Source organism: Molossus molossus, unplaced genomic scaffold, assembly GCF_014108415.1.
Source record: "Molossus molossus isolate mMolMol1 unplaced genomic scaffold, mMolMol1.p scaffold_m16_p_17, whole genome shotgun sequence".
NCBI lineage: Eukaryota > Metazoa > Chordata > Mammalia > Chiroptera > Molossidae > Molossus > Molossus molossus.
This window is the reverse complement of record NW_023425352.1, coordinates 43,483,320-43,509,139: the sequence shown is the minus strand read 5'-3', so window position 1 is coordinate 43,509,139 and position 25,820 is coordinate 43,483,320. Positions and strand designations below refer to the sequence as shown.

General features: G+C 40.2%; 1 long non-coding RNA gene across 5 annotated transcripts in view; it reads right to left on the bottom strand.

Annotated features, from left to right (window-relative positions):
- The window catches only part of LOC118632773, a 160,380-nt gene that overhangs the window by 20,887 nt on the left and 113,673 nt on the right, over positions 1-25,820 (bottom strand). For 2 of the 5 annotated variants that reach the window (XR_004960052.1, XR_004960055.1), the window contains 3 exons: positions 5,487-5,644; positions 4,445-4,537; positions 754-901 (listed from right to left, as the gene is read on the bottom strand). This is a non-coding gene — a long non-coding RNA (uncharacterized LOC118632773). Of the gene's footprint in view, positions 1-753; positions 902-4,444; positions 4,538-5,486; positions 5,645-6,895; positions 6,940-25,820 lie in introns of those variants that run through there. The other 3 variants (XR_004960053.1, XR_004960054.1, XR_004960056.1) reach the window with 2 other exon arrangements.

Here is a 25,820-nt window from a genome sequence, read left to right as displayed (position 1 = left end):
GTGAAAATGAAGATTTTGATTCAGTAGGTCTGGGCTGGGGCCTGAGATTTAGCATTTCTAAAAAGCTCTAATGTTATGTTGAGATTGCTGTCCACAGACTACAGTTTGAGTAGCAAAGCTTAAGTAGTGGTTCTCAACCTTCCTAATGCTGTGACCCTTTAATACAGTTCCTCATGTTGTGGTAACCCCCAACCATAAAATTATTTTTGTTGCTACTTCATAACTGTAATTTTGCTACTGTTATATCTTAGGCGACCCCTGTGAAAGGGTCGTTCAACCCCTAAAAGGGTTGTGACCCACAGGTTGAGAACCGCCTTAAAGGGTATAACAATGATTCCCCACAGATTACTAAGCCTAATTGTAGAAAAATTATCCTGACTTGCACTCACAACCTGTCAATTATAACCTTACAATATTAAAAGGATGATGCCTGTCTACTGCTGTGGAGCATTTTCCGTAGGCCCTAAGAAAACAAAAAGCTAATAATCCAGGATACTGTATCTTTAGTTTATATGGGCATCACCCAAGAGCACATTTAAAATGTGGATTATCTGTACTCCTATCCCCCAAGGATTTGCTTTGATGGTGATGAAATTTACATTTTTAATATGTAGCCCAGGTAATTCTAATGAAGGTGGTCCTATGAGAAATACTGAATTAATGAGTATGTGGGTATTGTTGCCTCGTGTAGTACAGAATACTCCAAAACAGAGTAGCATAAATAAGATAGATGTTGATATCTCCCTCACTTACCAGTATAAAGATAATTTCAAGACTGCATAGCTGCTCTGTGCCATAAGGCTATCATGACCCAGGTTCCTGCTATCTTGTTGCTCTGTCATCTCCTAGGATATTGTCTTCGATTTCATTTTCAAATCTGAGTCATACCACATCTGTAGTCCTGCCCACCAGAAGGGAGAAGGAGAAACATTAAAGGACAAACTATTTTCTTTTTTCTTTTTTCCTCTTTGGTTTATACCTATTGAAGTAAACTTTATATACGTTAATCTTCACATACAACCCAAATGTTCATCCATAGGTAAATTAATGAGTCATTTATTTTAAGCAATGGATACAGATTATACACACATGAAACACTGATAATAAACTAGACAAAAGGTCACACCATGATGCAGAGGAAGCTGGTTAATATTTTCTCAAACTGGGACCCACGTGCAAAGCTGCATCTCTAGTACTACAGAAGAGAGAACAGATTTTGTGGGAAAGCTAGCAACCCACAACTCCTAGATACCTTCTTCATGCCTTAAAACGTATAGCAGGTATCTCCTCCATTAAGTGTTCTTCCTCTACTCACGGAAACACACTACTCAGGAATCTATCACTATACCTAGGATGTTGAATTACTGAAATCACTTCTTGTGTCTTTACCTATATGATCCCTTTTAGCATGTGTCTAGTTTATCTTTGTCAACAAATGATAAAATTGAACTAAGCTGGTACATTTATGAAGATTGATTATGACTGATATTTCCTTTTTAATATTAATAACACTGATCTTTTATTTAACAGGTGCTAAATACTATTCTAGGCTCCTTAAATACATGACCTCTTCCACTCTCCACAATTCTGTGAGGTAGGAATTATTATCCCCATTTCATCAATGAGGAAACTGAGACTTGTAGAGGTTACAAAACTTGCCCCAGTTTACAGAGCCAACAGGTACTGGAAGTAGAATTTAACTTATCTGTCTGATCCGAAGCCTATTTTCTTTTCACTTGAGCATGCTGCGTCTTCTCTGTCATGGTTATGCTGATCGATCTCTCTAAAAATGCACACTATGCATATATTAATTTTTTTTAGCATTTATATATATTTTACTACTTTACCCTGGAAGAAAATGTCTCTTCATTTCCTTCTCCATCTGCATGTTATAAAAATTAACTGTAGGGTATTGCTCATATAAACTAAGAGCTAACCTGATTTAAAACCAGAATCTCAGTCCTAATAGACTTCAAATTAGAATTCAAGATCTGACTTATTGCTCATTTCACAGGTGGAAAATGGAGACACAAAGACACAAAAATGATTGTTGGCATCAAATAGGGCACCGGTTCAGTGGGTCTCAGGTCTCCTGTCTCCCAGTGGGACAACATGGATTAGGAAAGAGTGTGGATTGTGTAGCCCAACAACACAAGATTCAAATATTTACTACAATTTGAATGTGTGACCTCAGACATTTTTTTTCTAACTTCTCTGAGACTGTTAATAATAATACTTACCTTGCCCTGGCCAGTTTGGCTCAGCAGTTAGAGCATTGGCCCACAGACCAGAGAGTCTGGGGTTTGATTCCCACTTAGGGCACGTATCTTGGTTGCAGTTTGTCCCCGCCCTGGTTGGGGTCATGTGGGTGGCAACCACTGGATGTGTCTCTCTCACATCAGTGTTTCTCTCTCTCTCTTCATCCCTCTCTCCCTCCTGCTCTATCTGAAGATAAATGCAAAAATGTCCTCGGGTGAGGATAAAAAATAAAATAATACTTACCTTGTAGAGGTGCTTGTGAGTACTGGAGGTGAATGATGGAAAGTACCCAATACAGTGCCTGGCCCAGAGTAACTAACTGCTCATTAAATGCTAGTTCTCTCTGCGTCAGTCTAAGCCTTTTCCTAGAGCATGTATTGCTTTACACAGGGTGATGGTCTTCTCCTGTATTTGGCACCCACATAAATCTCTCATTGTAAAAATCTAGGGCTGAGTGTATCTGAAGTAGAGTCCATTTTAAAGGCATTTTAATTTAAAGGAAGAAAAAGTAAAAAGTGCTGAGCCAATATTTCTACTATTCAATCATTAAATATTAATCGATGTCAATGTATTTGAGGGAGCCTTTAGCTGTGACAGGTGAGCTGAAAGTAGAAATTCTGATTTAACGAGGACTCCCAGACGCTGTGGCAAAATGTCAGGGGGTAGGGTGTGGTGGAGAATAATTAATTGATAAACAATCTTTGGAAAAAAAGATCAGTAACTATGAGACTGGGTACAAAGACAAGGCTTCTCTTATTTATTTTTTTCTGGAACATTTTTCTCTTTGGGACTTTTCTGTCCTTTCTGAATTGCCCCTGATTCAGTACCCCCTAAGTCGGAGTGTCCTAACTGTTTTGTTTAGACTGGGCTATGAAATGATTAGGCTGTTGAAATGATGAATCAGGGAGCACTGCAGGAGTTCTCACAGTCTCTCTGAACAATGCCCCACATCACACTTACACTGACAGGCTGTATTTTTATATTTGACATGTGAGAGGAACATGGAAAATAACACACTGACAGCGCCTTAGATACCAGTCATACATCTTCCTAACACAGATTGATGGGTGGAAAAGAATATTATTTAGTGAGCCCCTCTTAAACTCTCCAAGGAAAATATATAGATCCACCAGTTGATTGACTTGAAACTCATATTAACATTCCTTACAAGCAAGAAACAGAAAAGCAGCCACCATCCATTTCTGCACTAGCTAACAGATCAGAAAAATTAGCAGAAACCAATCCACTGCCCGTACATTTTTCACTGATGGGTTGTCGGTTGCTCCTCCCCTGCCTAGCAATCAGATAGGTAAAATTTCTCCGTCGAGGCACATTGGTCTTTCTCAATTTCAAAGCAAAGGTGAAAGATAAGCTGCTAGGAAAATCGAAGCCACAGCTATAGCTGCTCAGGGAACCAAACTGAAACAGAAAAATAACAAAAAAGAAAGAAAGAAAGAAAAAGAAATAGCCATGGCTAACTAGAAGACTTGGAGAAATTCAGAGAGAAGAACCATATGGAATTGTGGCTGCCACATACTAGGGACATAAACATAGGAGAAAGAAAAGGAGAAGAAAGCATGCCAGGAAATCTCCCATTAGAAAGGTAGGATTTATTCCTACAATTGCTGGCAATGTTGTTGGTGACAGCTCTCAGCTCTCAGCCCTTTTCAGGAAATGCCTTTGCTGAAGAGAGCTGTCTCACTAAATAATATGTTGCCTCATGGAGCAGTCCACATCCAGTGGTCATTACAGAAGAGTTAGGGCCCAGCCCAGTGCCCCAAAAAAACAGTTGTGGAGGGTCATCCCAGCTTCAAAGCCCTGTGAGTTAACCTGCATTAAAACTGCACCCCAGTCCAGCTTCATCCTATGCCCAAGCCAATCTCTGCCTTCCCTTTTCTTATACAGGTGTCAATTCTGTGAGCATTTCATAGTACAGTCCCTGCTCACTAATCTCTCTCTCAGTCTGTTTTCAGTAATACCCGAACTCCAATACTCCCTTCATCTTCGCGTCCCCTAATATACCCTGGAAATTAAATATCTCAATGAATAAAATCCTACAATGCTATCAGAAATGTGTATGTATAATCATTCAAGTCATTTTGAAACCCACGTCACAGTCATTCCAGTTTTTAAGATGGAAAGTAAAAGCAGAGAAAGATGAGCACCATCTTGTGGAAGGACATACCACTGTAAGTTTCAAGCTCTGGCTCTTTGCTCTCACACAGGGTTTTTGCTTGTTGGTTGTTCTTTGTTGGTTTCTTTGTCTTTCATTATATGCCTAAGATGAGACAAAAGCAAGGGAAAGAAAACATCCAGGAATTCTAGTACCAAATCAAAAATAGGTGAGAGAAATTTTTTTTCCTATTGTAGAGGATTGAAAAGGATCAAGAACAGGTGTCCAAGTCATTGAGTCTTAGAATTGCAGTATATCTGGTGCTCCTGTTTCCAATGGCAAATAGTGGGTTACGAAGACTCTCAACTAGGAGTTTATTGATTTGGGGTGAAGGCAAAAGGAACCTGAGACATTCGAATCTGACAGCAAGCATTTGACTCTGAGAACACAGAGTCATTTTTGCTGCCCTCTGGCCTCGTCTACTTTCCCTAGTTTTTCCCTTCCCTTCTCTATTCTTCTTTTGCTTCCTCTGTTTCTGCTGTCTACTCTTTGCTCTCTTTCCCATATCCTCTCTCTCCCACTTTACTGGACTTTTTCTTTTATTGACTGGAGTTTCAATTGTAGTTGCATCGCACAGATTGCTATTTCGGTAGTAAAACGCTGATTTGGAAGAGGGAATACAGAACTTTTCATCTCTGTGCAAAAGTGACTCAAATATGGCAAACTAATTTGTTCTGTAAAACTTAATTAAAACCAATAAAACAAAACAAAAAAAAAAGAAGACAGATCTGAAGGGAGCAATAACTCCCCAGGCAAGACCTGGGTGAGATGGATTCTGTCGGGTTATTTCAAAACTTAACATTTGATTTGGCCCTGTGATATTCAGAGGACTTGGTTTGGTTTTATGTGCTACTAAAATTCTTTTAAGTATTTAATGGCTTATTCCAATTGGGGAAAGTTTTGTTAGGTTTCCTCTAAAGTTTCCCACAGGAAAGCCTTGGGTTTTTTTTATTTGTGACTGGAATATTTTGTGGCTTTGGAAATTACCAGGAAAATAAAAAATGCGACTTTTGAAGTTTTCCAGATGTGGACAAGTATATTTTCAATATCTTACATCACATCCCTGGTCTTGAAGTAATTTTTTCTGACAGAATGAATAAACAAGGTCAGAGTGGAACTTGCAGGAATAGTGACTTCATACTGAAATTCCCCATGACACTTGAAGCTTCTTGATTGTAGAGCTTGGTCTTGATCACTTGTAAATCCCTCTCACTAAACAGAGAAATAGAGTAAACACAGATGGATGGATGGATGGATGGATGGATGGATGGATGGATGGATGAATGGATGGATAAATGGATGGATGGATGGATGGATGGATGGATGGATGGATGGATGGATAAATCAATCCATGCATCCCAGAGGGTTAGAATACAGTTGCCTATATTTTTTCTACTGGAGACAGAATGAGAGAGATTGGAGCTGCTGCACTAGACCCAGTGAAGAACAGAGAAAATCTGCTAAGCATGGAATCCCAATGAAACCTGTACCCAGCATTGTACTTGTCCATAATAGGTACTCAATAAATTGTCATTCCATTTTGATTAAAGTTTGCTTCAAGGGTACTGCAAGAGGAGTGCCAAAGGTGATTATTTTATTTTATTATAAAAATTTTCATTTTAATATTTTATTATAATAATTTCCAACACAGAAAAGCATGAATAACTTTACATGGAACACTCCTATACCTGTGACCTAGATTCTACCATAACATTTCACTCTACTTGATTTTATCACACAACTCTATCTATCCATATCTATGTTCATCTAACAACTCATATTATTTTTTATGCAGTTCCAATTAAATTACAGACATTGGTACCTTTCTCCAAAAATATTCACCATACATATCATTAGTGTTCAATATGTGTTTTAAGTATTTTCCTTTGATGTAAAAGTGATCATTCATTGAATTTGACAAATTCAAACCCTTGTGTAATTGAAATGCCTATCAAGATATATTATATTACTAGCACCCCAGAAATTTTAGTAGTAGAGATTTGAGAACCATCAGTTAATTTCCGTACCCAGAAAGAGACTGGTCTAGGGATAACTTAAAGAGTCTGAAATCTCTCAAACTGCTTCAGATCTCAAGCCATTAAAAAGTTGCTTTCCTCTATTTCTTTTTTTTTAATCCACACTCCAAATGCATAGTTGATGGCAGGGGTGAGCTTTATGTGGTTGTACAACATTAGCTGAATACCCAAAAAGTTGGCAAACAGGCAGGAGAGAATAAAGTAAAATTAGAATCCTGATTTTCTTATGAGGGTTAAATATATATATATGTATAATTTTTGTCAGAATAACAGGTATGCTTTTGGTCTTAATACAGGGAAGGATGTTTTCTTTGTACTGGATGTTCTTGGGACATCATCTGTGTATGGGGAAAAAAAACAACCAAGAAATCCTCTGTGAAGTTGTGCATGTTGCCAAGTTAAATTCAGTGCCAAGCTAAATCCCTACCACATGGTACATATGAGTTGAATCTCTTCCAAATGCAGGGCTCCTTCTTAAGTAGCTGTGTTGACTAATTACTTTCATCAGGATAATTGCACCTAAGAAAAGGGTACAATTATTTCTACTGAGTGGAATATTGACATCGTTTAATGAAGAAATGTGGTGACAAACTCTGTATTTAGAGAGAAAATAAAGCAGTTACCAACAATCTGTTTCCAAGGAAGAAATTTTAAGTATGTCTAGTATACTCTTAAGTATTCAGAATGAAGCTAATAGGCAGTTCCACAGCACACAAAACTCAGCCTCTATCTAAGGCAGTGCATGCCAATAAATTGCCATCAACCAGGCACTAATGAGTCCTGTGACATGGCTGAGGAGCAGAGCAGCAATTAAATTGGGCTCAGCTTAGTGCCCACTCACACCACCACATTTCAAAAGGATCTCTCTAGTCACTGTTCCACACAAACAGTAAACCCACATCATTCTACTTCATGGGAGTGGCAAGTTTTAGAAAACTGCCATGCAGAAGGATGATAGTTAAAACTTCTAATTATTGACTGGGACCTAAAATAGTCACTGATGGGTGAGAAGCTTAAAACTCATCCCTTCATTTATTCATTCGACACATATTGATCAATCGATGGAAAGCACTATGCTAACTGCTGTACTGTTATCCAAAAGGAATCTACTATCAAGAGGCTTATAATCCCAAAAGGACCATTCAATCATTCATTCAAGTCTCTGTTGGGAACTATGGTAGCCTCCATGGCCTGCTGCCCAAATAGTCCTTCAAAACTGAGGCACGCATTTCCTCAGGTGCCAGGAGTGCAAACTGCTGATAGCTCACAGCTGAGTCAGTCTTCTCCAGGAATTGATCTAAGCTACACGAACACACATCCCCTTTCCTGGAGACATCTGTATCCAGTGACTGATGGTGCTGGACTACATAGCCTCTGGATTCAATTAGGGCAACTGTGAATAGCTCCAATCTTACCGTAGGATCAACTGAAGCCTCTTTTGTAACTGCATCACAATCCAACTTCTTCTGCCCAGTCCTGCGACCCTCACTCATCACAGGTGATGTTACTAAAAGCACTCCTCATTTAACCTCCTGCATGCAAATCTCCATGCCTCAGAGTCTGCCACCCGAGGAAGCCACGCTGGACGGTTCCTGCCCAAACTGATTCCAGGACGACAACTATCAAATGGGGTTTAGAAGCTGGATCACCTAGTTCCAAAATGAAAATCTCATCGCTGTGTGCAGTTATGGTGCAATTGTTAAAAATTCCACTAATGGGGAACTGATATGAAAATGAAAGCCTAAGGGTAAAATACCACCAACTGAAGGTAGTGTGAGAACCTAAACAACTGCATGTCTTCTATCGTAAGGGCACGGCTAATGCGGAAAATGTGGTGCATAGAGATGTCAGATGGGAACATGTTGGCTGCTGCACTAGAAAATCTTAACTCTCTAGATTTATCAGATTCCCCCAAATCCTCTAGTTATTCAGAAGTGACCCTCCTCCCTCTTAACGGCTTGCACTCCCACCCCACTTTGCCTTGAAGATGGTGCAGAAGCTTTTGTCTTGAACAATAATACAAGTCCCTTCATGATCTATCTTACTTTTCCTCCTGGCCACCAAATCATAGGAACAGTCATAACAAAAGCCATCTGGGAAAGTTATGGGTCTGGTGAAGTAGATTAGAGACTAAATGTCAAAGAAGCTGCAATGCCTAGCCAACCTATACTGGCAAGAGCTAGAAGAGTTCACATGTGATGGCATCCTGAGGATGCTGTATGAAGGAGAACAGGATGTGAAGTTGGAAAGGGATGACTTTATCAATATGTGAGCACTCGCCTGTGATTCAAAGTTTGCACCCCATTAAGGACCCCCAGGAGACAGTGCTAATATACCAATAGGATGGTTCTTGGAAGCTGGGACAAAGCAACAGCCCACACCTAATGAAGTATAAACATGACAGATGGTGGAGGCAGTAATCAAAAGATCCAGATAAGTGAGCCTGCTAGAACATGGATATATTACTTAAGGCCAGAAAAACCACCCATCAACAATGTTCTATGAAAGGACCTAGGAGACAATCCATTTACCAAATGATTAGGGAACATTGTTAGGGAACATGTCGGTGTGAAGGACACTAGCATTGTTGAGAAGCACAGGGACAGCTGTCCTTGGCAGACCAGGGCAACAAGCGATTCTGTTGAAGAAGTGGCCACCCTGGTAACAATGGGCATGAGAGGATCCTGAAGTCAGGTGGCTGCACTTAATTGAAAAAAAAAGCAAGGTGAATGCAATAATCATAATGAATAGTAAGGTCAAAGTGGTCGTCAAGGAAGCTGACCCGCAAAGAACCACGGAGATGGTTAATACAACATGGATTCCAAATATCAAGATAAATAGCCAGCCTTTGAGAGTATTGCTGAAGCTGTACAATGCAAAGAAGTCGGGAATGGATAATCAAGAGGCTTAGGGTGGATACCCCAATAAATATTCACAATCTCTTGCCCAAAGTTTACTCCTGAGACATTCTCAGATCTGGAATACATTGACTGATGGAAAAGTCATGTCCCTAGGAAAAAAAAAATCCTATGATACCCTGACAGAGTTAATTAGTAATGATTCTTCCAGTTCTTCCATAAGGGACTTCTGTCCATTTACTCAAATAACAGTACACCAGAGAGAGAGAGAGAAATGCCAAAATATTTCAAGAACTGTTAGATACAGAGTTCAAATTAACATTGACATATGGTGACTCAAAGCAGCAACATGGGCCTCTGTTATATTGGGGATATATGGGTGCCATGTAATAAATGGAATTCTGGCCCAGGTCCTGCTTATCATGAGTCCACTGGGGTCCACTAACTTACTCCATAATCATTTCTCCAGTTCCTGAATTTAAAGTTGGCATAAACATGCATATTTGATAGTTGTCTGAACCTATACATAGCTTCTTTACTCTTTAGAGTAATTTATATATAACTGTTTTAGTCTTCCTTAGTCTTTACCATTGCAGCGGAAAAAGCCGAGTGGAAAACTAAGAAACTTTCTTGTCCTCTCCAGTTAAGACAGCTGGGATGTCCTTTTCAAAGTAAATGACAAATTACAGCATCTCATAATCCCACCTTTATGAAGGAAGTACAATGCTTGGCAGGCCTTTTTAGGTCTAAGTACCTGTATAGCACAGTCCACACTAGGGAATACTGCTTCCACTCCTTTACTGACAAACATGGAAGACTTCCAGCTTTGAAAGTGTCCCAGAACAGTAAAGAGGTCTGCAACAGGTCCAACGTGTTTTTCAGGCAGCCCTGCCACATGGAATATCAGACATAGCAGATCCTATGCTATTAGAAGTACCTGTGCTGAGAACAGATAATATGTATAGTTTACAGTAAGCTCCAATAGGAAAGTAATAATATAGACCCCTAGGTCTATATTTTTAGCCAGGCTCATTCCACCTACTGCAGAGATTCCAAGGCAATTTGAAATAGATTTTCATATACTACTGAGCCCTACTTGAGATGAAGCATTGAACCATGAAACATCAAGTACCTATGTAGACACAGCTGCCCATCAGAAACTGGGTTGCCAAGTCTGCCAAGTCCACCAATTCACAAGTTTCAGAAGGCTCAGCAGCAATAGGTGGTAAGATGGTAGTGACACTTCTGATATCAGACATGAGCGAGTCCAGAGTGTACAAGTTAGTTTCGTGGGCACATGCCCAGATTCCCATGCCACCCTCCACTGTTGTATCAGTACTCCGCCCGCAGCTTACACATATGCTCCTTGGTGGGGATGGGAGGAGATGGAGGATGGCGCATGATCAGGTGATAAAAGAGGCAAACAGGTCACATGGTTTCTATTCTGATGACATAAATCAAGCTGCCCTGTATTTCCTACCTCCTCTCCTATCTGATGGTCTAGAAAACTGATCATATTGGTAGTATGATGCCACCTGGAGTTTAAACCAGGTTGCTATCTGATTGAAGAATTAGTCTTGCCATTTCCTTTTGTTCATTCATTTATTTAACAATTAGTTATTGGACCTCTACTTTGTGTTGTTCTGGGTATCAGGAATACAACAATAAATTTAAAAGACCAAACAGTCTTTCCTCAAGAAGCTTATGTTTCAGAGGAGGGGTGTATAAAATATAAACTATTTGGAGACATAGTATATAAAAAGATGACAAGTGCTATGGAGAAAAATGAAGAAGAAAGAGCGACTGGGGGTACCTGACAGATGGAGAGAGGTTCCGTTTTAAATAAGGTTCTTTGGAAAGACCTCAATGAGAAGTTAACTTTTGAGCAAAAGACTGAAGCACATGTCTGTGGTACTAATATTCTAGACAGGAAAACAAACAAACAAACAAAAAACCCAGCAAATGCAAAGGCCCTGAGGCAAATGGGCATGCCTGAAACATTCAAAGATTAGAAAAAAGGCCAGTAGGAATGCAATAGAGTGAGGTAGAAAAGAGTTGTTGGAAGTAAGCTCAGAAAGATAATGGACTACGGTACCTTTATGCATTTTTTTTTTTTTTTTTATCCTCACCTGAGGACATTTTTCGATATTTTGTTCAGATAGAGTGGGAGGGAGAGACAGAGAGAAACATCGATGTGAAAGGGACACATCGAGTGGTTGCCACCCGCATGACCGTACCAGGGCTGGGGACAAACTGCAACCGAGGTGCACGCCCTTAGCGGGAACCAAACCTGGGTCTCTCAGGATCTCAGGCCGACGCTCTAACCGCTGAGCCAAACCGGCCAGGGCCACACCTTTATGCTTAGATGCCATTGAAAAGCCTTGGGATTTTACTCTTAGTAAAATGGAGGGCCATTGGAGAGTTATGAGCAGAGGATGGACATGATCTTACATGTAAAAATAATTGATTTGGTCCCTGTGTTTAAGATAGACTTTTGGTAGAATAAGAATTGAAGCCCAAAAGTTATCATAATCCAGGGAGGTGATGATGGTGGCTTATATCAACGTAACAATAATGAACGTGATGAGAAGTTATATAAATTTGGATATTTAAGGACACAAATAATTTGTAGACAGATTAGTTGTGGGGTGAGAGAAACAGACAAGTGAAAAATGGTTCTAAAGGTTTTTGGCCTAAATGAAACTGGATGAAGTTTCCATTATTTTAGATGGAGAAAACTGAGGAAGTAAGCTTTTATCTCAAAGCTTTGAGACAAAAGCAGAGGAATTCAGTTTTACACACTATAATACTGAGATGCTTATGAGACACCCAAGTGGAGATACTGAGTATGCATGGAGTTCAGAGCTGACGTATATATTTGAGAATCACTAGCATGCAGATGGTACTTAAAGCTATGAAGCTGAGCAGATCACTAAGAGTACAGGTAGGTGAAAATGCAAATGAGCACAAACAATGAGCCTTGGTGCACTCTACCCTTGAAATTTGGCAGGGGATGGTAGGGGGGACGTCAGATGGAACCTGCAGAAGAAACTGAAAAGGAGTAATCAGTAGGTAGGAAAACTATGTGTGTATGGTGTCCTGGAAGCCAAAGTATTTCTAGAGGGATGGAATGATCATCTGTGTCAAATGGCTCTGATAAACTGCATGGTAACTAGAAACAAGGGCCCCACCCCATACCCCAACTCCCCCTCCCACCCTGTTGGAAATATGTGAAGGCCATCTGTAAGCGGACCATGAGCCCTTGGGAACCATGCCAGGAACTCGGTCTAAGAAAGGCAAAAGAGAAACTGCTTCTAGATGTGCGCCTTGATTGTGAAGAACATGTTTTGATCTCACAGGCATATCCCTCTCCCTCTGTATGCCCCGTTTCTCTCTGTTTTCTGTACTTTATAAAAGCTTGTGTTGGGAAAGTCTGAGTGGAGATGAAACAATAGCACCAGCTGGCCAGCCACCCCCAGTACAACCCATGGGCAGGCTGGATGAAACTTAGGGGGACATCCTCACTGGTGGCAGCCGGTGCAGTGGTAAACTGCACTGGTCAGCTACCATTGGTGCACATGTAAGTCCTAATAAACCCATGTCTTTCACAGCTAGTCCTTTGGAATCCACAAATAATATGCTGAGGTTTTCTGGGACCTCAGCACTTCGCATAACATAAATCAAATAAGATTAAGACTAAGAATTGATCTTTGGATTTCCTAATATGAAGAACATTTTAGACCTTGATAAGATAAATGTCTGTATCATTCTTTATCAATACTCAGATCAAAAACCCATACACAGATTTCTCTCTCTCTCTCTCTGTCTCTCTCTCGCTCTCTCTCTTTCTCTCTCTCTCTCTCTCTCTCTCTCTCTCTCTCTCTCACACACACACACACACACACACAATTTAATTAGTTCTAACCCAGGAATCTATTTTTTACATGGGCACTCATATCCTTTTTAATACTTCCTCTTCTTTCTCTCTATTTCTTCCCATTTCTATTTCCCTATCCACCCCCTCTTCTCCTTCCATTTCACCCCTTGCATCTCTGTAAAAATAAATAAAGAAGAAGAATGGTTCAAAATCTTCTAAAAAATGTGTTTTTTTTTTTAAAGAATGGTGCCACAGGGACAAGTATTATTAACCTCTAAGTTTTTTACTACAACAATTTCCTTCAAAATACTAACAATATTCACCATCTATTTATTTATTTGTTTATCCACAGGAAACAGCTTTCAGGATTAAACATGTAACATAAAATTTTCTTTTTTCTGTAATCTATCAAGTGATTATAAATTATATTTGCTACTACATTTTCATTCCAAAAGCATTACCTGTTAAATAAACATTAGTGATCTTGCCTGGACTGCTTGGGAACAAGAACCATGTCTTTTGTTCCATGACCTCTCCTTCCCATGTGCCTTGCCCAATGATAGAGGTGTAACAGTCAGGAATTGTAACAGTGGGGAATAGTAACACACCCCATCATTCTTTTGACATTTTTTCTGTAAATGCTGACTCACTAATATATAGCTTGTAGATAGACAGTATGTTTTTATAAGAATCCTAGGAAATAACTTCAGAAGACAGAGACTCCGAACTTCAGTCATCCCAGCTCTAGGATAATTGCTGACCTTCAACCATAAAACCAGGATGATATATAACTAGGATGATGAAAATTAGGATGATGCACACCAGACCTGACCAGTTTCTAGGTCCTTATCAAAATGGACTGTGCTGGTCTTACATAAAGAACTTTTCAATCCCCTGCCCTTGCTCTCTCTCTTCTGCTTTTTGTCTCCCTCCTTATAAAAACCTCTGCCTGGACATTGAGGGAAGATGGTGGCGGGCAGGACCAGAAGGAGGGTGAGTGTGTGAGAGACTGAGCTAGTGTGTGAGAGACTATGAGTGGACATGAAGGTAGACGACCAAACCCGAGCAGTGCAGAGCCGCGGAGCAGATGGTCCCTGTGCTGTGGACAGGAGCAGCCGGCTACCCTGGTAAGCTGCCCTTCATGGTGCTTCTCCCTGTGCCTCGGGGAGGTCCCACCATTTTGGAAGATCCCAGGTCTTCCCAGGAAGCGGCTGGAGCCCAGCAACCTGAGCCCACGAGCGCACCTGGCACCATCGGACTAGTGGACACTCTGTGTCAACAGAGACCAGTGCACAGTAGTGGAGCTCCCAAGGTGCCTGTCGCAGAAGCCCTGGACAGCCTGGAGCCCAGCACCATCCCCCATAGTAGCAGCTCGATCAGAGTCAAGATATACCCCCAGCAACAGAGGCTGGGGAGCAGATATCCATCCCCAGACAACAAAAGCACAGACCAGCAGCTGAGACTCATCCCCAAAAACTACAGCAAAAGCTGAGCAGGAGTTGAACCCCATGGGGCAGCAGCACTCCCTTGCCTCCAGCTGCTGGTCCTGGGGCTCCACAGAGGCCTGTTTGACTCAGCAGCACACAAAAGCAGTGGGAAGCCAGAGAACAAGAGGGACTGGTACAATCCAGCTGCCCTCCCGCAGGACCTACAGGGTGTGGGGGCACCAGAGAGGCCTCTGTGACCCGGTAGCCCACAAGAGCGGTGGGGAGTCTGAGCCCTAGAGGGACTGATGCAATCCAGCTGCCGGCCCATGGGACCTGCAGGGTGCAGGGGCACAAGAGAGGCCTGTGCGACCCAGCAGGGATTGTGCAATCTAGTCATTCACGGGGCCTGCAGGGTGCTGAAGCACCAGAGAGGCTTGTGAAACCCAGCAGGGCCTGTGCCATCCTGGTACCCACTGGATCTGCGGATTTCTGAAGCACCATAAAGGCCTGTGCGACCCAGCAGCCCATAACATAGGTATAGAGCTGGGTCCCCAAAGGGACTGTGCAATCCAGTTACCCCCAGGACCTGCAGTGTGCAGGGGCACCAGAGAGGCCCGTGCAACCCACCTGCGCACAAGACAGGCATAGAGGATGTCAAAATGGAGGCGGAGTGAATGGAAGCTACACAGACCATCTCCCCGGACCAAATGGGAAGTACAACTAAAATAAAGACAAATCCTTGAAAAAAAAAAGCATCAGAAAAGCAGCAGGACAGAACCATATAACCAGGGACACTGGTAGGATCTGTGAAGGCACGAGAGGGTGGCGGGCTGGGAGCCCATGGACAGGAGCAGTCTTAGCTGTGAGCAGTACCCTTGGGGAATAAAAACCAAGCCTGCTCCACAGCGCAGAGAGCCTGGACAGAGCACTAAAATAGCCACAGCCACTCACCTGGCAGAGGGAGGGCAGACTGGGCTGAAACTCTGTGGGGACACCCGGGACTTGGAGGGCACTCACAGTTGTTGCTGAGTTGTGGCCACAAAAGATGGTGGCCAGTGTGCTCCTTCCCAGAGCTGAGGGGGAAGAGCAGCAACCCCCGGCCCCCCAGGAGATTCAGCCTTTCCCAGGTGAGGCAAAGAAATGAAAATTGAGGCTCACTAACAAACAGCATCTATCCCACCCACTGGAAATCTTCTTACTCAGCACACCAGGGCTACATTCCAAGGCACTGAGTAACTGGGACTACTAGCCACCAGGAAAAAGCTAGAGGATAACTGAACCTTTCCTGGGCTTGCAAATCTATCCAGGAAATTAAGACTTGTCAGTGGTGTTTAACATAGACCCACCAAGGCTCATCCACACCCAGTAGAGGGAGCCACAAACAGCAGAACACCAACACCCACAGGCTCCAAAATCCACTGAGATAGCCAAAATGGTGAAACAAAGAAACAAATCCCAAATGAAAGAACAAGAGAACTCTATCAAAGATGAGATCAATGAAATGTAGTTAGGCAAATTATCAGAGGTAGAGTTCAGAGCCATGATCTTGAAGCTCAACAGCATGAGTAAGCACATCAACACCATGAGTAAAGATATAGAAACACTGAAAACCAACCAAGTGGAAATGAAGAATGACATAGCAGAAACTAAGAACACATTGGAAGATCTAACCAGCAGAGTAGAGGAAGCTGAGGACCAGATCAGTAAATTAGAAGACAGGGTAGAAAAAATTTAACCAATCAGAAAACCAAAAGAAAAAAATAATTAAAAAACAGGAAGATAACTTAAGAGAACTGTGGGACAACTAAAACGGAATAACATTCGCATCATAGGAGTCCTCGAAGAGGAAGAAAATGGGCAAGGGTTGGAGAATATATTTGAAGAAATAGTGACAGAAAACTTTCCTAACTTGTGAAGGAAGAAGGCATTCAAGTTCAAGAAGCACAGAGAGCCCCAAGTAAGAAGAACCCAAACAGACCCACACCAAGACACATAGTAATTAAAATGCCAAAAATCAAGGACAAAGAGAGAATCCTAAAAGCAGCAAGAGATAAGCAACAGGTTACCTACAAAGGAAACCCCATAAGGCTCTCAGCTGACTTCTCAACAGAAACACTACAGGCCAGAAGGGAATGACACGAAGTAATCAAGGTCATGAAAAACAAGAATCTGAATCCAAGACTACTTCATCCAGTGAGGCTATCATTCAAAACACAAGGTCAAATAAAGAGCTTCCCAGACCAAAAAAAAAAGTCTAAGAGAATATATTAACACCAAACCAGCACTGCAAGTTATGCTAAAAGGACTGCTGTAATTGGTAGAAGAAACGGGAAGAAAAACATAACCACACTAAACAAAAATGGCATTAAATAAGTACATAACAGTTATCACCTTAAATGTGAATGGTTTGAATGCTCTAATTAAAAGACACTGAGTAGCCCACTGGAAAAGAAAGCATGACTCACATACATATTGTTTACAAGAGACCCATCTCACAACAGAAGACTCACATGGGTTGAAAGTGAAGGTATGGAAGAAAATCTTTCAAACAAATGTAAAGAAAAAAAAAAAAAAAAAAGCTGGGGTAGCATACTCATATCTGATAAAGTAGATTTCAAAATAAAGACCATAACTAGAGACAAAGAAGGCCACTACATAATATTGAAAGAATCTATCCAATAGGAAGATATATGCTCCCAATATAGGATACCAAAATATATTTAAAATCTTCTGGAGGACATCAAAGGAGAAATCGACAGCAATACAATCATAGCAGGGGACTTCAACACTCCACTGACATCACTGGATAGATCTTCTAGACAAAAATTTAACAAGGAAACACAGACTCTAAATGGAGCTCTAGATCAATAGGATTTAATAGATATCTACAGAGAATTACACCCCAAAACTGCAGGATTTATATTCTTCTCAAGTGCACATGGAACATTCTCAAATATAGACCACAAGTTAGGGAACAAACTAAGTCTCTGCAAATTCAAGAAGAGTGAAATCATATCAAGCATCTTCTCAGATGACAATGGCATTCAACTAGAAATCAATTGCAACAAGAATATGCAAAGACATTTGAAAACATAGAGACTAAATAGCATGTTATTGAACAATGAATGGGTTACCATGGAGATCAAAGAAGAAATTTTTTAAATTCCTGGAAACCAATGAAAATGATCACACAACAACACAAAATCTATGGGATTCAGTGAAAGCAGATCTGAGAGGGAAGTTCATAGCACTACAAGCCTACCTCAAGAAGCAAGAAACATTTCTCATTGACTATCTAACCTCACAACTTAAAGAACTAGAGGGTGTCGAGAAAAGGGGACTCTAGTACACTGCTGGTGGGAATGCAGACTGGTGCAGCCACTATGGAAAACAATATGGTGTTACCTCAAGAAATTAAAAATTGAAGTGCTATTTGACCCAGTGATCCCACTTCTAGGACTATACCCTAAGAAGCCTGAAACACCAATCAGAAAGAATAGGTGTACCCCCATGTTTGTAGCAGCACTATTTACAATAGCTAAGATCTGGAAAAAGCCTAAATGTTCATCAGTAGATGAATGGATAAAAAACAGTGGTACATAGACACAATGAAGCACTATGCAGCTGTAAAAAAGAAAGGTCTCTTATTCTTTGAGACAACATCGAGGGACCTGGAATATAATGAACATAACAATCTAAGGAATGGGGTAGTCCCAGAGACGTGGAAGTGGGGTACAGACTGACAATTCCCAGTAGAGGGGGTGGTGGGGGAGAGATAAACTACAGAACTTATATGCGTGTATGCATGAACAATAGACATAGACAACAAAGCTGGGGACAGGGCAGGGAGGGTGTGGGAGGGGGGGATCAGTGGGGTAAAGGGAGAAACATCTGTAACAAAAATAAATTAATTAATCAAAAAAATAAAAACCTCTGCCTGCACTGACATGTGAAGATGGGCTTCAGGACAAGAGTCCCCCATCTTTCAGGTTGCCAGCACCTGAATAAACCTCTGTCCTTTGCAAACAGCACCTGTCTCATGAGTTTGGCTTTTGTGGTGGCAGGAAGCCAAACCTTGGTTTCATTTACAGAGGTATTCAAATAATATTTGTAAAATTGAATTAATATTTTCCAGTGGATAAATGGATTTAATTCCAGAAAACTTATCCCCAACTGTATTGTATAACAAAATCTACTCGTAAGTTAGACATGGTATATGTACCAAGCTATGCCTCTCCACACTTCCCTCCCAAAGCAACAAGAGTGGTGGTAAGAGAACAATTGTACATAGTGTCTCCAAATTTGGGTTTACAAAATCAAATGGAAAAGTACATAAGTGGGCCAGATGAGAACCTAGCATAAAAACCTCACCAGTCTATACTAGAAGGGGAGTTGCTACCCAACTCCAAATAATCATAGCTGTGCAAGGTCACTAGCGTACTATTGTTAGGTCTTCCTATTACCTAAGAGAAGTTGGAAATTCAAGTGATATCCCAGTTTTAAAATGTTGGTTACTAATCCAATCTTTTTAAACAAGGGTGAAGAGGAGTCAAAAGCAACAGAAATGTCCCTCAAAGCCTGGTCTACAGATTTGCCACCTCTGCCCAAAGAGGCATGAAGACATTTGAGGATAAGAGATAGAAGATAGTTTTATAGGTCAGCTTGCTGCCTGTCATCTACTACCTAGGTCATTTCATAGATGGAGAGGAGAATGAATTACTACCATCCTTCTAAAATATTTAGATTAAAGATGCTACATTAAGTTCCATAAATTATACCATTCAATGGGAACTACATTCCCATCTATATATCTACAAATACCAAGTACTTCCCTTAATGAGATAACCATCCAGACTGCCTGAGATGCCCCCAATAAGTGATCTGCGTACATATTCTATTGCCTCATAAATACTCAGCCTTATGGAGGGCTGTTCTATTTTTAGTTTTCTCATGGATTATTCATAAATAGAGTTGTAGACTGTGTAATTTCACTAACCTTTTTTCAGTTCTCCCAAAGCAGTGGATTCTTGTTGGTGTACCTGTGTCTTCTGGAAACTGTTTCCTTCCTGTTCCATTTCATTTAGCTAGAATCATCCTGGATGAATAATCGGATAGCATCCTCAAAATGCCAACGTGTGTGTGTATGTGTGCGCACGCAAGCAAATGCACACCTATAAATGTTTTCCTTGCCTTCACTGTGGGTCTGGAATCTGGCTTTAAAAGTTGCCCCCAAAACTGGGGTCATAAACTCAAATGAAATTTTTTATCTTTCTTGTAAATAAAGGAAAGTTTATTAAAGCTCCCTAATGCATTTACTGGCTTTGGCCTGAAGGAAACAATTTGAACACATTCTTAAAGCATTTTGCCCCATTTCAAGCAGAATGTGGTTCTGGATTTGGGCATAGCCTAGGTACAGTATGGTTTGGGGCTATATTATACTGTCAAATGATAAGTCTCTTACTCCCCACCATTTCAAGGAATAATGTAGTATTGGAACACATTTCACTCTGCTCTAGCACTTGACTTTCAAGGACACTAACGACCTGCTTTCCTAAACTAACTCTAATCCTGAGGCAGGGGGAAAGCCATTGTTTACATGAACCAGAGTGAAGAAAGCTTCAGTAGGGCACCATTGGCCTCTCTGGGTATCCGGCAGCTCTCCGGCTCTCAGTGGCCTTTCTTACCCTAACATTCCTCTGGTTGGAAGATACTTTTTTTTAGATTTTCATATTGCTGTCACATACATAATCCTATCCATATTTCTGGTTGTCTTGTAAATTTGGGGAATAAAAGGTGAACTGATTACCTCCTTTAACAGGTGAAAATCAATAGAAGACCAGGTTTGAATGGTGGTGGAAGGAGGACCAGAAATAGTTCTCCTGAGTCATTCCCCAGATTTCCTTTTCTGTTCAAAGGCAACCTCTCCTAGACAAATTTAGCTTCAAACAGTCAGTGTATTCCAGCATGGAGACTTGTACTTTTGTCTGCCTAAAAGGTTCTTGTCTTCTGATCATTTAGCATCAACCCAAATGCCACTTGTACAAAGAGGTCTGTTGCTCCCACTTCTCTGCCAGTCACTCAATCACATCACACTTTTCCCATTGACAGCACAGAAATTATCTTCTTTATTTACCTTTATAGATGCTTATTTTCCATCTTCCTACTTGAAGGTATGCTCCCTGAAAGCCAAGAAGATGTCTCTCTTGTTCATTCCTGGGTCTCCAGAACTTAAAATGCTACATGGTATATTGAAAGTATTCAACAAATATTTGTTGACTAAATGACTTCCCAATAATTCAATTTATAGTGCACACTTAACCGCGAAAATAGCATATATGTGGAAAGCTCTTGTACTGTAAATCAGAAGACCAGGGGTCTAGTAAGACTTTCCACTATCTAAATGTGGCCATGGCCTAAAATATTGGTTCCTGGATGGCATTATATGGTTGAGACATCCCAGGTTACCTGAACTCGGATGACCTACCAACCAATTATTTTCCTGAATTAAGCACATCACCATTTCCTCACAGTGAGAACTTCCAATGGTGCTCATTCTTAACCATTGTCTATTCTTAACCATAGACAAACGAGAAAATATCTTTCCCAAAATTATGGGCCCAAATATTCCACACTTCAGTAGTTGATGAGGTAGATGGTTCATTAATTCCTAAATCTGAGTCCTGATCCTAGCTGCTTGTAGGAAATCCAGTATTTTCCCAGGTTTCCTTGTTGACATATTGCTAGGCATCTTTAGAAATTTTTTATATGATTCTCATATCTATCTAATTAAGGCTCCCGTTGCAGCCAACCATCTGGCCTCTGTACTGTTCTGTTCCTCTACAGATCTCCTCTTGCCATCTTGAAATCATTTCTGTCGGGCTGCTGCTACTTGACACAGAGCCATCTTACCTCTACCTTGGAACCAGATCTTTCCTTCAGCTCCCCTGAATGTGGAGACTAAGATGTAGCTCTTCACATGTGTTGATGACAGGAGAGAACAGACAAGAATAGTATCATAAAGATCCTACAAAATTTATAAAGAATCCACAAGTCTTCCTCTGAGACCTTCACTAATCTCTTCTCTTTACTGTTTTCTTCCTTTTACTTACTTTGGGTTTGCTTTTTTTCTCTTTCTATCTTCAAGTGGAAGCTTAGTATCTGCTTTTAGACCTTTTTTATTTTCCAATATAAGCTTCTAAAGCCATACATTTCCCTCCAAGCAGTGCTTTAACTGAATCTCACTAATCTTGATATGCTGTGTTTTCGTTCACCTAAACATATTTTTATATTTCTTTTACGATGTCCATCTGTAAGTTAATTAGAAATGTGTGGCTTAATTTCTAAGTATTTGTAGATTTTCCAGGTACCTTTTTTTGTTACTGAATTTTAATTTAATATCATATATGATTTCTAGTTTAGTTTCAAACTCTTTTAGATTAGTTGATTTATTTGTATGGCTCAGAACTCTAGAGTTTATCTTTCAAAGAAACTGCATTATCCTATAATTGGGTGAAGTGTTCCATATACAGGAGTTGGCAAAAGTAGGTTTGCAGTTGTAATACAAATAAATAATACAATCATTAATAAATGATAATGTAAAAAAATAAACTCTGTGTTTGGCATACTCACAGCTGTAAGCCTACTTTTTTTGCCAACCCCTGCATGTTCTTTATATTTCAGTTACATCAAGTTGGCTGATAGCACTGTCTTCTAAATACCCACTGATGTGTCTGTCTACATGTTCTAGTAATAAGGAAGTTTTGACATTGGCTGTTATTGTGGATTTGTCAATTGGTTTTTCTGGTGCCATCACTTTTACTCTATGTATTCTGTGTATGTTATTAGGTCCATACACATTTAAGATTATTGAGTTTTCCTGATTAATTGACTTATTATTCAAAGTTCCTCTTTATCCCTTACAATGATTCTTGTCCTGAAGTAATTATTAATATTAGTATAGCCACTTCATATTTCTTATATATGCTGCTTCATGCTATATCTTTTTCTGTCATTTAACTTTTAACCTATCTCTCTACATATAGTGAATTGAGTTTCTTATAGACAGCATATATTTGGGTCTAACTTTTATCCAATCTGACAAGCACCACCTTAAAACTGAAGTGTTTAGAATATTTAAATCAAATGTAACTATACATATGTTTCGTTTAAAACTACCATCTTGTTATTTGTTTTGTGTTTAGCCCTGTGTTCTTTGTGTCTTTTCTCCTTTTCTGCCTTCTTTCAGATTGAGTGTTTTATGATTTTATCTCAACTGTTGGCTTATTAGCTTCACATTCTGTTTTGATATTTTAGGCTGGCTCTATAGTTTATGAATGTGTCTTTAACTTATCACAGTCTACCTTCATAGATCATTCCTCCTCACATATAATGTGAAAACCTTACAGGAGTATATTTTTAAATATCCGTGGAATTACCTGTGCTATTGTAAATTGTTTTACCTCTACCTGAATTATAAGACCCACAATACATTGTTGTTAATTTTGCTTTAAACATTAAGTTCCCATTAAAGAAATTTGAAATACAAAAAAAAAAAAAAAATTGAAATGAGGGGGGGAAAGAATTATATATATCTAAATATTTACCACTTTTAACATTTTTCATTGTTTTGTGTAGATCCAAATTTTATCTGGTATATTATTTCAGCATTTAACTTATTAGAAATAGAAATCTGCAGGATGTCTCAGTGACCCTTTCATTTCTAGTTTGAAAAGTTGCAAAAATTTTTGGCTTTTAAAGAACTCAATGTCTACAATTTAAAAATTAAACCCCCTTTATTTTAAATAAAATTATTGATCTTAAAATGATGTTACAATTTAACTGGCGCCATGATACTATACCATATATTGTTGCTATTATTATTATTATTATTATTATTATTTATTTGTGTTACAGATGTTTTTCCTTTTTTCCCTCATTGACACCCTCCTCCCCATCCCCCCATCCCATCCCCAGCTTTGTTGTCCGTGTCCATCGGTTATGTGTACATGCATATAAGCTCTGTGGTTTATCTCCTACCTCCTCCCCCCACCCCTCTTCTGAGGGTTGTCAGTCTGTACCCTACTTCTACATCTCTGGGTCAACCCTGTTCCTCAGACTGTTACGTTCATTATATTCCATCATGTGATATTTGTCTTTCTCTGTTTGGCTTGATTCACTTAGGATAATACTCTCTAGGTCCCTCCATGTCGTCTCAAAGGATAAGAGATCTTTCTTTCTTACAGCTGCACAGTACTCCATTGAGCGTATGTACCACAGCTTTTTTATCCATTCGTCTACTGATGGACACTTGGGCTGTTCCAGATCTTAGCTATTGTAAATAGTGCTGCTATGAACATGGGGGTACATATACTCTTTCTGATTGGTGTTTCAGGCTTCTTAGGGTATATTCCTAGAAGTGGGATCACTGGGTCAAATGGCAGATCAATTTTTAATTTTTTTGAGGAAACACCATATTGTTTTACACAGTGGTTGCACCAGTCTGCATTCCCACCAGCAGTGTACTAGAGTCCCCTTTTCCCTACACCCTCACCAACATTTGTTTGATGGTTTGTTGATGGGCCTGATCCCCAGTGGGGGGCATGCAGGTGGCGGCCAATTGATGTTCTCTCTCATCGATATTTCTATCTCTCTCTTCCTCTCCCTTTATTTCTCTCTGTAATACCCCCCCCCCAAAAAAAAAAGTTTTAAAAAAAACAAAAACCTCTCAGGTGTTTCACATAAGAGGAGTTCCAGAGGGGCAGATGCTGGTTGTTAATGAACCTCAATTTTCATTTCAATGGCCCACTTGGGTGGGGTTGAATCTCATCTGGAGGGGTCGCAGCCTCTCCTAAGAGCCCTGGGAAGGAGGAAGATGGCCACTGTCCAGTGTGGCCACAACTCAGCAAGAGCTCTGAGTGCCCTCCAAATCCCGAGTGTCCCCACACAGTTCCAGTCCAGTCCGCCCTCCCTCTGCTGGAGCCCAAGGTGAGTGGCTGTGGCTATTTTAGTGCTCTGTCCCAGCCCTTTGCGCTGTGGGACCACTTGGGACTTTAATCTCGAGGGTGCTGCTCACAGCTAAGACCACTGCTGTCCATGGGCTCCCTCTCGCACCTCTACTATCCTACTAGAATTGATTCAGTGTCTTTGGTAATATGGTCCTTGCAAGGTGCTTTTCTGTTGCTTTGTCCTGACGAGTTGTCTTTATTTTAGTTGTAATTCCAGTTTGATCCTGGGAGATGGTCTGTGTAGCTTCCATTCACTCCGCCACCATTTTGGAATGTGTTGCTATTATTTTGAACAAACTGTTATCTGTTAGGTCAATTAAGAGTAAGAATATTTCTGTGTGCACAATAAGACACAATAAGGTACATTTTGAATATCTATGAAGCTGAGTGGGAGCTAACTTTCACCATATTTTAGCTTCTTATTTACAGCTTTGCCCAACTTTCTTTGGAGTAGATTCTCTCCACATTTCCCACTTCTGAGTTCTGCACTACCTCCTAATTCGGCCACAATCATTTCCCCCAGAGATCCATGTAACTCCCTCCCGACTTCCTTCAAGTCTTTGCTCCAGTGCCGCTTTCTTAGTGATCTATTTGGTCTTCCAAGACCCCTTGCACAATCTATCCACTACCCCTATCCATTGCTTTCCTAAAAAACAACAACAACAAACAAGAAAACAACTTTGTATTTTGGGATTTACAAATATATACAAAATTAGAAAAAAATGGTATAAAAACCCTTCCTCACATAGTTATCAACCAAAAAGAGTTATCAATACTTTTAAAACATATTTTACTTATCTAGAAATTCTTCAGACTGTATCTTTAAATGATAAGCACTTTTATTTTTGGAACCACAGCCATGATGCCATCATCACATCTAACAAAAAAGAAACAGTATTATATATTACCAGTCCGTATTCTAATTTCCCACCTGTCTCAGAGATGTCTTGGTACAGTTGAAATGTTTGAACAAAGGACCACACAAAATATGCATATGGCTTTATTTTTTTCCATAGGAAGTCACCATTCCAAATACTGCATATTTTATTTGCTCATTATCTTTCTGTTTCTCCTATTAGAACATCAACTCCACAATATCAATTATCAATACCAATTACCCTTCCTTTTTTACTTTTTTAGTGGTTGTCTTTGAATTTGCAATATACATTTATAACCAATCCAAGTT